This window comes from Phyllostomus hastatus, unplaced genomic scaffold (assembly GCF_019186645.2).
Source record: "Phyllostomus hastatus isolate PE091 unplaced genomic scaffold, TTU_PhHast_1.1 phas_contig_2, whole genome shotgun sequence".
NCBI lineage: Eukaryota > Metazoa > Chordata > Mammalia > Chiroptera > Phyllostomidae > Phyllostomus > Phyllostomus hastatus.
Genome location: NW_025333718.1, coordinates 2,566,539 through 2,577,793, shown reverse-complemented (window position 1 = coordinate 2,577,793; position 11,255 = coordinate 2,566,539). Strand labels below are relative to the sequence as shown.

Genomic DNA, 11,255 nt, shown 5'->3' with positions numbered 1-11,255 from the left:
TAACTTCTGGCTATAAAATCCAGTGGAGATTGTTGCTGAGTGAGATGGAGGACAACTGGAGTCCCAGGCAGTTCCTCTTAAAGGGCCTGCACACGAACTTACTTGAACTCACTTTATTTGAGGTCCATTGCTGGGACAGCAGCTTAAAAGGTACCAGAAACATACAGGAGTTGGGGAACACAGTTGTTTGCCATCAAGATGAGAGCTGGAGAGGCAGCTTTCTCAGAAGTGTTGTCAGAGGCCATTGTTCATTTGCAGAGCCACTCCCAACACCACAGTTAGCAGGCAGGCAACATATCTGAATTTCCACCAACCTGGCTCACACTCTTCACCTCGCCTTAGTGATTCTCTGAAACCCCACCACATCCAAGTTGTAGGCCACCAAAACCCTTTCCAGTGGCTTTTCCATGCGAATGATCTGTCTTGTCTCATGCTGCCAACTTTCCTAAAACCTCACACACCAACAGTATCTGACCTTGGTGTACCCCATACTTCTTTTCCAGTGGACCCATGCCTGACAAATTTGCAGCCAGCTTGGTTCACAATGGCCTCACCTTGGTACCTCCAAGTCCAGCAAAAAGTAGCAGTTATTTGAAGATTGCTCTGTAGCTCATGCCAGGTTGACCCTGGCAGGGCACAGGTGGAAGCTGACCTTGACTTGTACTTCACAGGACGCCCCAGAGCCAGCACACCCAGTGGACAATTTCAGACCACACTGAAGCACCACCCAAACACTTCCATAAGTGACACACTGAAGAGGTGGACTTAAGTTCTCCATGGGGTCTACTCCTGCACAGCCAATCCTCCACCATGGTTGTGACCATTCCCTGAAGCCCATTGGCCTGGGTATAAATCCCTTCCATTGATCTACCAACAGCAATCAAGGCTCAACCACTACATGAGGGTGTACACACAGCCTACACAGGGCACAGGGGTGTGGGGGTTCTCCTGGAATGCCCAGACTGGGTGACTGGAAAGGCTATACCACTAGACCCTACAGGACACCAAATATATAAGGCCACTCTACCAATACCTGAAGACATACCAACTCTACCCAATAGAGAGAAACAAACACAAGAGGCAGCCAAAGTGATGAGACAAAGAAACATGTCCAAAATAAAAGAACAGAACTAAAAAAATAAAAATAAAAAGGAACTAAACAAAATGTAAAGCAATTTATCACATGCAGAATACAAAACACTGATTATAAAAATGCTCAATGAATTTAGGGTAAGAGTAGAGAAACTCAGTGAGAACTTCAACAAAGAGATAGGAAACATAAAAGTAGAGATAGAAAACAAAAATATGAAAAATAACCATTCAGAAATAAACAATACACTGACTGGAATAAAGAATACAATACAGGAGTCAACAGTAGAGTGAATGAAGCAGAAGATCAAATCAGTGATTTGGAAGAGAAGGGAGCAGAAAAAAACTAATCAGAATGACAAACATAAAAAAAAAATCTAGAAAAACGAGGATAGTGTAAGGAAAGTTTGGGACAACTTCAAACATATTAACATTTGTATCATGGAGTGCCAGATGAAGAACAGAGTAAGAAATTGAAAACCTGTTTGAAAAAATAACAAAAAACTTCCCTCTTCTGGTGAAGGAAATAGACATAAAAGACCAGGAAGCACAAACAAGGTAAACTCAAAGGGGTCTACACCTAGATACATCATAATGAAAATGCATAATGTAAGATCATACACCATGACCAAGTGGGATTCATTCCAGGGATGCAAGGATGGTACAATATTTGCAAATCAGTAAATGTAATACATCATGTAAACAAAAGCAAAGACAAAAACCACATGATCATATCAATAAATGCAGAAAAAGCATTTGATGAGGTACAGCACCCATTTATGATAAAAACACTCAGCAAAGTGGGAATAGAGGGAGCATTCCTCAACATAATAAAGGCCATATATGAGAGACCTACAGCCAACATCATATTCAATGGGCAAAAATTAAAATCTTTTCCACTAAGATCAGGAACAAGACAAGGCTGTCCACTTTCACCACTTTTATTCAATATAGTACTGGAAGTTTTAGCCACAGCGATCAGACAAGAAAAAGAAATAAAAGGCATCCAAATCAGAAAGGAGGAAACAACACTGTCACTGTTTGCAGATGACATGATAGTGTACATAGAAAATCCTATAGACTCCACCAAAAAACTGCTTGACCTAATAAATGAATTTGGCAAAACAGCGGGATACAAAGTCAATATCCAGAAATCAAAGGCATTTCTCTACACCAGCAATGAAACAGCAGAAGCAGAAATCAAGAAAAAAAAATCCCATTTGAAATAGCAAAAAAGAAAAAATAAAATACCTAGGAATAAACCTAACCAAAGAGGTAAAAGACCTGTATTCAGAAAACTACATAACACTGAGGAAAGAAATCAAGGAAGACACTAACAAATGGAAACATATACCGTGTTCATGGATTGGAAGAATTAATATCATCAAAATGTCCATACTACCCAAAGCAATTTACACATTCAATGCAATACCTATTAAAGTACCAATGGCTTACTTCACAGACATAGAACAAACACTTCAAAAATGTATATGGAATCATAAATGACCCCGTATAGCTACTGCAATTTTGAGAAAGAAGAGTAAAGTAGGAGGGATCACAATACCCGACACTAAACTGTACTACAAGGCCACTGTAATCAAAACAGCCTGGTACTGGCATAAAAACAGGCACATGGACCAATGGAACAGAACAGAGAGCCCAGAAATAAACCCAAGTCTCTATGGTCAATTAATATTTGACAAAGGAAGCAGTAACATAAAATGGAATAAAAATAGCCTCTTCAACAAATGGTGTTGGGAGAACTGGACAGCTATATGCAAAAAAAATGAAACTCGAGCACCAACTTACACCTTATACAAAAACAAATTCAAGGTGGATAAAAGACTTAAATATAAACTGTGACACCATTAAAGTCCTAGAAGAGAATGTAGGTAGGAAAATCTCAGATATTTCACACAGAAACTTTTTTACTGACATGTCTCCTAGAAACAAATGGGACCTCATCAAGATAAAAAGCTTTTGCACAGCTAAAGAAAACAGTATCAAAATAAAAAGAGAACCAACTGTAAGGGAAAACATATTTGCCAATGATACCTCAGACAAGGGTTTAATCTCCAAAATATATGAAGAACTTACATGACTCCACTCTAAGAAGAGAAGTAACCCAATTAAAAAATGGGCAAAGGACTTGAACAGGGACATCTCCAAGGAGGACATACAGAAGATCCAAAGAAACACATGAAACAATGTTCAATATTGCTAGCTATCAGAAAGATGCAAATTAAAACCACAATGAGATACCACTTCACACCAGTCAGAATGGCCATCAATAAACAAAGCAACAAACAACAAGTGTTGGAGAGGTTGTGGAGAGAAGGGGACCCTAGTGCACTGTTGGTGGGATTGCAGACTGGTACAACCACTATGGAAAGCAGTATGGAACTCCCTCAGAAAACTAAAAATGGATCTGCCTTTTGACCCTGCAATTCCACTGCTGGGACTATATCCTAAGAACACTAAAACACCAATACAAAAGAACCTTTGCACCCCGATGCTCATAGCAGCACAATTTACAATAGCTAGGTGCTGGAAGCAACCTAGATGCCCATCAGTAAATGAATGGATCAAAAAACTATGGTACATTTACACAATGGAATTCTATGCAGCAGAAAGAAAGAAGGAGCTCCTACCCTTTGCAACAGCATGGAAGGAGCTGGAAAGCATTATGCTAAGCAAATCAAGCCAGGCAATAAAAGACAAATACCATATGATCTCACCTTTAACAGGAACCTAAACAACAAAACAAAGAAACAAGCAAAATATAACCAAAACACTGAAATAGGGGACAGACTGACAGTGAGCAGAGGGGAGAGAAGAGGGAATTTCAAGGGGCGAATGGGAAGGGTTTACAGGAACAAATTTAAAGGACACATGGACAAAAGCTAGGGGGAGGGTGGTAATGGGAGGGAAGTGAGGAGGGTTGGGTGGGTGGGCTGGAATGGGAGTAAAAGGGAGAAAACTGTACTTGAACAATGATTAAAATAAAATAAAAAAAAGAAAATGCATAATGTTAAAGACAAAAAGAAAATCTTAAAGTAGCAAGAGAAAAGCAGTTACCTACAAGGAAGCTCCCGTAAGACTGTTTCCCTAAGCTGAATTTCTTAACAGAAACTTTGCAGGCCAGAAGGGATTGGCACATAATATTCAAAGTGATGAAAAGCAAGAAACTATCACCAAGATGATGCTACCCAGTGAAGCTATCTATTAGAACCAAAGGACAGATAAAGAGCTTCCTATACAAGAAAAAGCTAAAAGAGTTCATTACCACCAAACCAGTACTACAAGAAATGTTGAAGGTTCTTCTTTAAGAAGAATGGAGAAAAGATAAAAATATGAATAATAAAATGGCAATAAGTACATATGCATCAATAATTACTTTAAATACAAATGGATTAAATGCTCCAATCAGAGGACAGTGTCTGAAAGGATTACAAAAGAAGACCCTTACCAGTGCTGTCTACAAGACACTCACTTCAGATCAAAAGACACATACAGACTGAAAGTAAATGGATGGAAAAGGATATTTCATGAAAATGGAAGCAAAAAAAAAAAAAAAAAGAATGCCAGGGTAACAATAGTTACATGAGACAAAATAGACTTTAAAACAAATAGGCTATAACAGGAGACAAATAAGGACCCAACAATTCCACTTCTGGGTACTTATCCAGAAACTTAAAACATATATTGAAAAAATATGTTGGGTATATATCAAAAAGACATACCTCTCTATGTTTATCTACTAATTACATATATCTTGGAAACAACCTAGGTGTCCATAAATAGATAACTGGATAAAGAAGTGGTGCATATATACAACATGATATGATTCAGCCACAAAAAAGAATCAAATTTTACCCTCTGCAATAAGGATGCACCTAAGAGTATTGTTTTTTAGATTCCACATGTAAGTGAAATCATCTGGTATTTGTCTTTCTCTGAGTAACTTATTTCACTTAATATGATACTCTCTGGCTCCATCCATGCTTTCTCAAGGTGTAAGATTGTTCTTGTTATGGCCAAGTTGTATTCCATTGTATATATGTACCGCTGATTTTTTTATTCATTTGTCTATATTGGTGGGCATGTGAATTGTTTCCCTATCTTGGCTATTATAAATAACACTGCAGTGGAAATAGAGGTGACTATATTATTTTGAATTAGTGTTTTGGCTTTCGTTATGTATATACCCAGAAGTGGAATCACTGGGTCATAAGGCAGTTCCATTTTTAATTTTTTGAGGTAGCTTCATACTTTTTTCCATAGTGTTGCATCAATCTGCATGCCCACCAATAGTGTATCTCACCAACACTTGTTTGTTTACTTATTGATGATAGCCATTCTGACAAATGTGAGGTGATATCTCAATGTAGATTTAATTTGCATTTCTCTGATGATTAGTGATGTTGAGCATCTTCTCATGTGCCTATTGTCCATATGTATGTCCTGTTTGGAGAAGTGTCTATGCAAAATGGAAACAGACTCATAGATACAGAGAAGAGACTGACGGTTGTCAGAGGGGTGGGGATTGAGGGATGGGTGAAAAAGGTGAAGGAATGGAGTAGTACAGTTTTGTAGTTACAAAATAGTCACAGGAATGTAAAGTACAGCATAGGAAATATAGTCAATAATATCGTAGTAACTATGTATGCTGGTGATCACTTCAAAAGTTATATAAATGTCTAACCATGGGTTTGTACACCTGAAACTAATATAATATTGCATGTCAACTGTAATTTAAAAATTAAAAAAAGAGAAATAAAACAAACAGTATCAGATCCATGCAGGACCAGCTCAGGTACAAATCCTGGATTTCATAAACAACTTTATGGTGTCACTTCTCTGAACAATTCTCTCTCAGCAATTTCTTTGTTACTCTTGTTTCCTGAAGCTTCTCATTTTAGTCTTCCAATCAGAACACTCAGACTTCAGTACCTAGATCTGCCATTCAGTTCTACATCTGGTACCAAACAGTAGGAGGGCAGAATTGGAACAAAAGCAGCACCAATTGGTTTTGTCCCCCAAGTCTACAGCTCCATTAGTCAGAGAAGTTTCCTTCTTTCAGAGTTTTGGTTCCTGGGCCCAAGTAAATAGAAATCCTTACTAGGTGGGGTTTTTTTTTTTCTCCTATGGGCTGTTCTTTTTGTCTAGAGTGCCCCTTTCCCCTTTCTCTTGAAAAGCTCTTGCAGTGTCTTTCAAACCCCAGGTTAGCCATCACCACTGATGGGAAATCTTTTTAGAGTCCTTAGAATTAAACATTTTCTCCTCTGAGCACTCTCTGTATCTTACTCATATTTCTTTTTTTTTTAAGCACTTGGGTGCTTAATTTTTTTCTTTTTTTTTAAAGATTTCATTCACTCATTTTTAGAGAGGGAAGGGAGGGAGAAAGAGAGAGAGAGAGAAACATCAATGTGCGGTTGCTGGGGGTCATGGCCTGCAACCCAGGCATGTACCCTGACTGGGATTCGAACCTGCAACACTCTTACTCATATTTCTTACGTTAGTTCTTATCACACTATCTTCTGATGCACTATTTATGGCCTCTGGTAAACCATAGGCCTTCCAAAGACTGAAAATCTATAGGTGTTTTATTATCTAGCACAGTTGAGTGGAGTGTCAACTCAATGTGCTGGAGTTGTGGGTTCAATCCCTGGTTGGTGCGCTTGCAGGACTCAACCAACGTAGGCATGGATGGGTGGAACAGTGAATCGATGTTTCTTTCTTTCTCTCCCTTCCTCTCTGTCTTCAAAAATATTCTAATAGCTTTGTAGCATATCTGAAAAGGGTAAAAGTGTAATGTACATTGCCTACGTACTCAGTCTGTCACTCAGTAATCACTGAGCTCCTACTGGGCACACAGCATTGTGAAATGAATGGAGGATACAAAAATAAAAACACAGCTCTGGCCGGGTACCTCAGTTGGTTAGAGCATCATCCTGATAGGCCAAGGCTATGGGTTCGATCCCCAGACAGGGCACATACCAGAAACAACAAATGAATGCATAAATGGGTGGATCAACAAATCAGTTTCTCTCTCTCTCAGACCAATAAGAAAGCAAAGAAGACAACGATGATACAGCCTTTTTCTCCAGGGGCCAGACTTTTGATGGGAATAGAAACCAATACATATAGTCCACTTAATAACTACTGAAATAAAGGTACAGAAACTAGGGGAGCAGAGAAGAATGAGTTATTTTGCTTGAAGAAGTCAGGAAAGGCTTGAAAATGGGGTGAAATTTGAGCTGAATCTCAAAAGTGAGAAGCATACATTTTTTTATAGGAGGGCAGTGGAGATCTGGGAAAGACATACACATTGGCCATTGGGAAACAAAGACTTAACAATAGGTTAGGACCTACCTGTGAAAATGTTTTCATAGGGAAGAGTTAGGACTTTATTTTGCTTGCTTCAGTAAACCAAGGTTAATAAACAAGGGAAAGTTGATTGATGGTTGTTTGGAAGTCAGAGCAGAATGAGATAGCATGGAGGCAGGCAGGAGCTGCAAGTCAGAAAGGTTTCTGGGACCTTTCTACAGTTAGTGATGAATTTTGAAGTACTTAGATATGGGGACAGGTAGAAGCTGTGGGAAAGGAAGAGAAGTCAACATTATATTAGGTTGGAAGCCTCAATAGATGGTGATGCCATTATGGCAAATTGAGAAAATAGGAAATGGAAAAGGTCCAAGGCAACCCATCTTGTGGGCCACCTTCTGCCTGGCTAACTTGTATTCTTCTTTTAAAATGGCTCTTTTAAGCTTTCCCTCTTGCTCTGCTGGAGGTGATGCTGTTGTGATCTTGCAAAACCCTATGCTTACTCTATCACAAATACTTTCCACGTTTTATAATTATCCCTTCCCCCTACCTGCGTAAGAGGAAATTAAAGCTCTGCACCTGCCAAGAGAAGGAAAAGAAGTGCAATACTCGATTCAGACAGAATCCCCAGGATCTCCACTAAAGGAGGCTGAAGAGCCAGGAAGAATGAAACACAAAAAGAGGAATGCACTGACAGTGAGCATTATCTTCCCAATACACCATACACAGTGCCTCAAGACTTGCTGAATGATGTATTGGGTTGTCCAAAAACTGTTTAGTTTTCCTGTAGTGCTTAGTTGTCTTTAACTTCATTTGAATCTCTTTTTTGTTAGATTGTATTGTGACAGCTGTCATATCAGTGTGTATTAAAAAAGAACATCAAAATTGGTGAATTTTTGTGCACCCATTTTAATATTGAAGACGGAAAAGAACATGCAACATTTTCAGCATATTATGCTTTATTATTTCAAGACAGGTAAAAACCCAACTGAAACACAACAGATCTATGTATTGTAGGTAGAAGGTGCTGTGATTGATTGAACACAAAAGTGGTTTGCAAAATGTCTTGGTACTGTTGACATTTTAGTCAAAATATAATTCTTTGCTGTGGGGCTGTCTTATGAATTGGAAGATGTTTAGCAGCACCTCTGGCCTCTAATCACTAGAAACTAACAGTGGGAGATAGCTGACATACTCAAAATACCCAAATCAATAGTTATTGGTGAAAATGAAAAACATGTCTTTTATTTTATGGAAAAAACTAAATGGACATCTTATCCAACCCAATATTAAGATAGGTGTCTCCTTTGTTAAGAAATGAAAACTATGGGCCACTCCTAGTACTGTTTGTGTGCTCACTGGGTGCAGACCTGATATCTCTTTTGTGAAGCAGCGCTGAGGACACTCTAGTGCTTGCTGTGTGTAACGAAAAACCCAAGGAAGGAATACAGACTGAGAATGATGATATTAACTTGAAGGTGGCAGGGCAGGATGGTTCTGGGGTACAGTATGAGATAGAGAGGAATATGCCACTAGAAAACTAACAAAAGCCTATTGTGAAGGACAGGGTTTGTCAAGGAAGCAGATCGAATTGCGATTTGATGGGCAGCTAATCAATGAAGCAAACACACCTGCACAGTTGGAAATGGAGGATAAAGTTACAATTGGTGTGTTCCAGCAGCAGACAGGAAGTGTTCACTAAAAAGGGAACCTGCTACTTTATTAGAGAACTCTGGTTCTCCAGACCAAGACATTCTGAGAAAACTGCTGTTTGGTTCCACAACATTCTGACAACTATAGTATGCTACTGATTTTTCTATTCCTTCACTTTCCCTTTCTCTTTCCTTTATTGTACCTTACATACAATAAGGTACAATAAGGTACCTAAGGTACCTGATGTGTGTGCATGAGCATTTGCACTTTTTAAAAGTAGACAGCTAAATGGTATGTTGATGGACATCAAATGGAAATTAGATGGGGGAAAATACTGGCTCTGTGAAAATGTCACCCTTTCCATTAGTGGCATGCTCATTCAGCCCTTATCTTTATTCTCCAGTAAGTTGTCTTGCTCTCATTGTTTAACAACAACAAACAAACAAACAAAAAAAGGCATTTTAAACCTCTGGTAGTCTCCATCTCTCCTTTGTTTGATTGGAGAATTTTAATGTTTTAAATTTATCATTGCAAAACCAAGGACAATTTTGTAACTTTTAAAAAACATATATTTTATTGATTATGCTATTACAGTTGTCCCATTTTTTGCTCCCCTTTATTCCCCTCCGCCCTGTACCCTGCCTCCCACCAGAATTCCACCTCAGTTCATGTTCATGGGTCATACATATAAGTTCTTTGGCTTCTCCATTTCCCATACTATTCTTAACTTCACCCTATTTTTTACCTACCATTTATGCCTCTTATTCCCAATATGTTTCTTTCCATTCCCTTCCCCCCCCACCGCTAATACCCTCCATGTGATCTCAATTTTCTGTGTATCTGTTCCTATTGTAATTGTTTGCTTTTTTTTAAGTTAATAGTTGTGAGTTTGTTGTCATTTTATTGATCTTCTTTTTCTTAAAGAATAATAAGGGATTAGTGACGATGAGCTCCTTTAACTTGACCTTATCTGGGAAGCACTTTATCTGCCCTTCCATTCTAAATAATAGCTTTGCTGGATAGAGTATTCTTGGATGTAGGTCCATGACTTTAAAACTTCTCTCCAGCCCCTTCTTGCCCACAAGGTTTCTTTTGAGAAATCAGCCGACAGTCTTATGGGCACTCCTTTGTAGGTACTGTCTCCTTTTCTCTTGCTACTTTTAAGATTCTCTTCTTACCTTTAATTTTTGGTAATGTAATTATGATGTGCCTCAGTGCATGCTTCCTTGGGTCGAACTTCTTTGGGACTCTCTGATCATCTGGGTGTTCCTGGAATGCCACATTGGGGAAGTTCTCCTTCATTATTTTTTCGAGTAAGTTTTCAATTTCTTGCTCTTTCTTTTCTTCAGGCACCCCTATGACTCGGATGTTGGAATGTTTAAAGTTCTCCTGGAGGTTCCTAAGCCTCTCCTCAGTTTATTGAATTCTTGTTTCTCCATTCTGTTCTGGTTGAATGTTCATTGCTTCCTTCTGCTCCAAACCATTGATTTGAGTCCTAGTTTCCTTCCTTTCACTGTTGGTTCCCTGTGCATTTTCCTTTATTTCATTTTTCACAGCCGTCACTTTTTCCTCTATTTTGTGAGCATACTCAACCATTTCTGTGCACATCCTGTTTACCAGTGTTTTGAACTCTGCACCTGATAGCTTGGTTATCTCTTCATCGCTTAGTTGTAGTTTTTTTTCTGGAACTTTGATCTGTTCTCTCATTTGGGCCATATTTTTTTGTCTTGGTGAGCCTGTAAGGTACTAAGGGGCAGAGCCTTAGGTATTCACCAGGGCGGGGCAACCCATGATGCTGCATTGTGATGCTTTGTGGGGGGAGAGGTCCAGGAGGGAACAACACTGCTTGCTTAGTTCTCACCCTGCTTTCAGTCACTTCCCCCACTACCCACAAGCAAATTGGGCCCTTCTGATGCTGATTCTTGGGTGGGTGGTTTTGTGCACATTCTAGGACCCTGTGGGTCCCTTCAACAAACTATCCTGTGAGGCTAGAAGTTTCTCCTGCTGCCTCAACCCCCACAGGTTTTTACTGCCAGCGAGGTGTTGAGGCTTTATTTTCCCTGGGTTGTGCAGACTGTCCTGCTCCCCAGTTGTTCCTCCTGGTTTAGCTGCATGCAAATGTGAAACTGCCAGGTCCACCAGCCATTGCCTTGCTGTGAGTCCTCTCCACCCCCGCTGCCTGTCTT

General features: G+C 39.3%; 1 pseudogene; it reads left to right on the top strand.

Annotated features, from left to right (window-relative positions):
- The first annotated feature begins 5,888 nt into the window (after positions 1 to 5,888).
- Positions 5,889 to 9,118, top strand: LOC123816315 (annotated as a pseudogene).
- Positions 9,119 to 11,255: the final 2,137 nt, after the last annotated feature.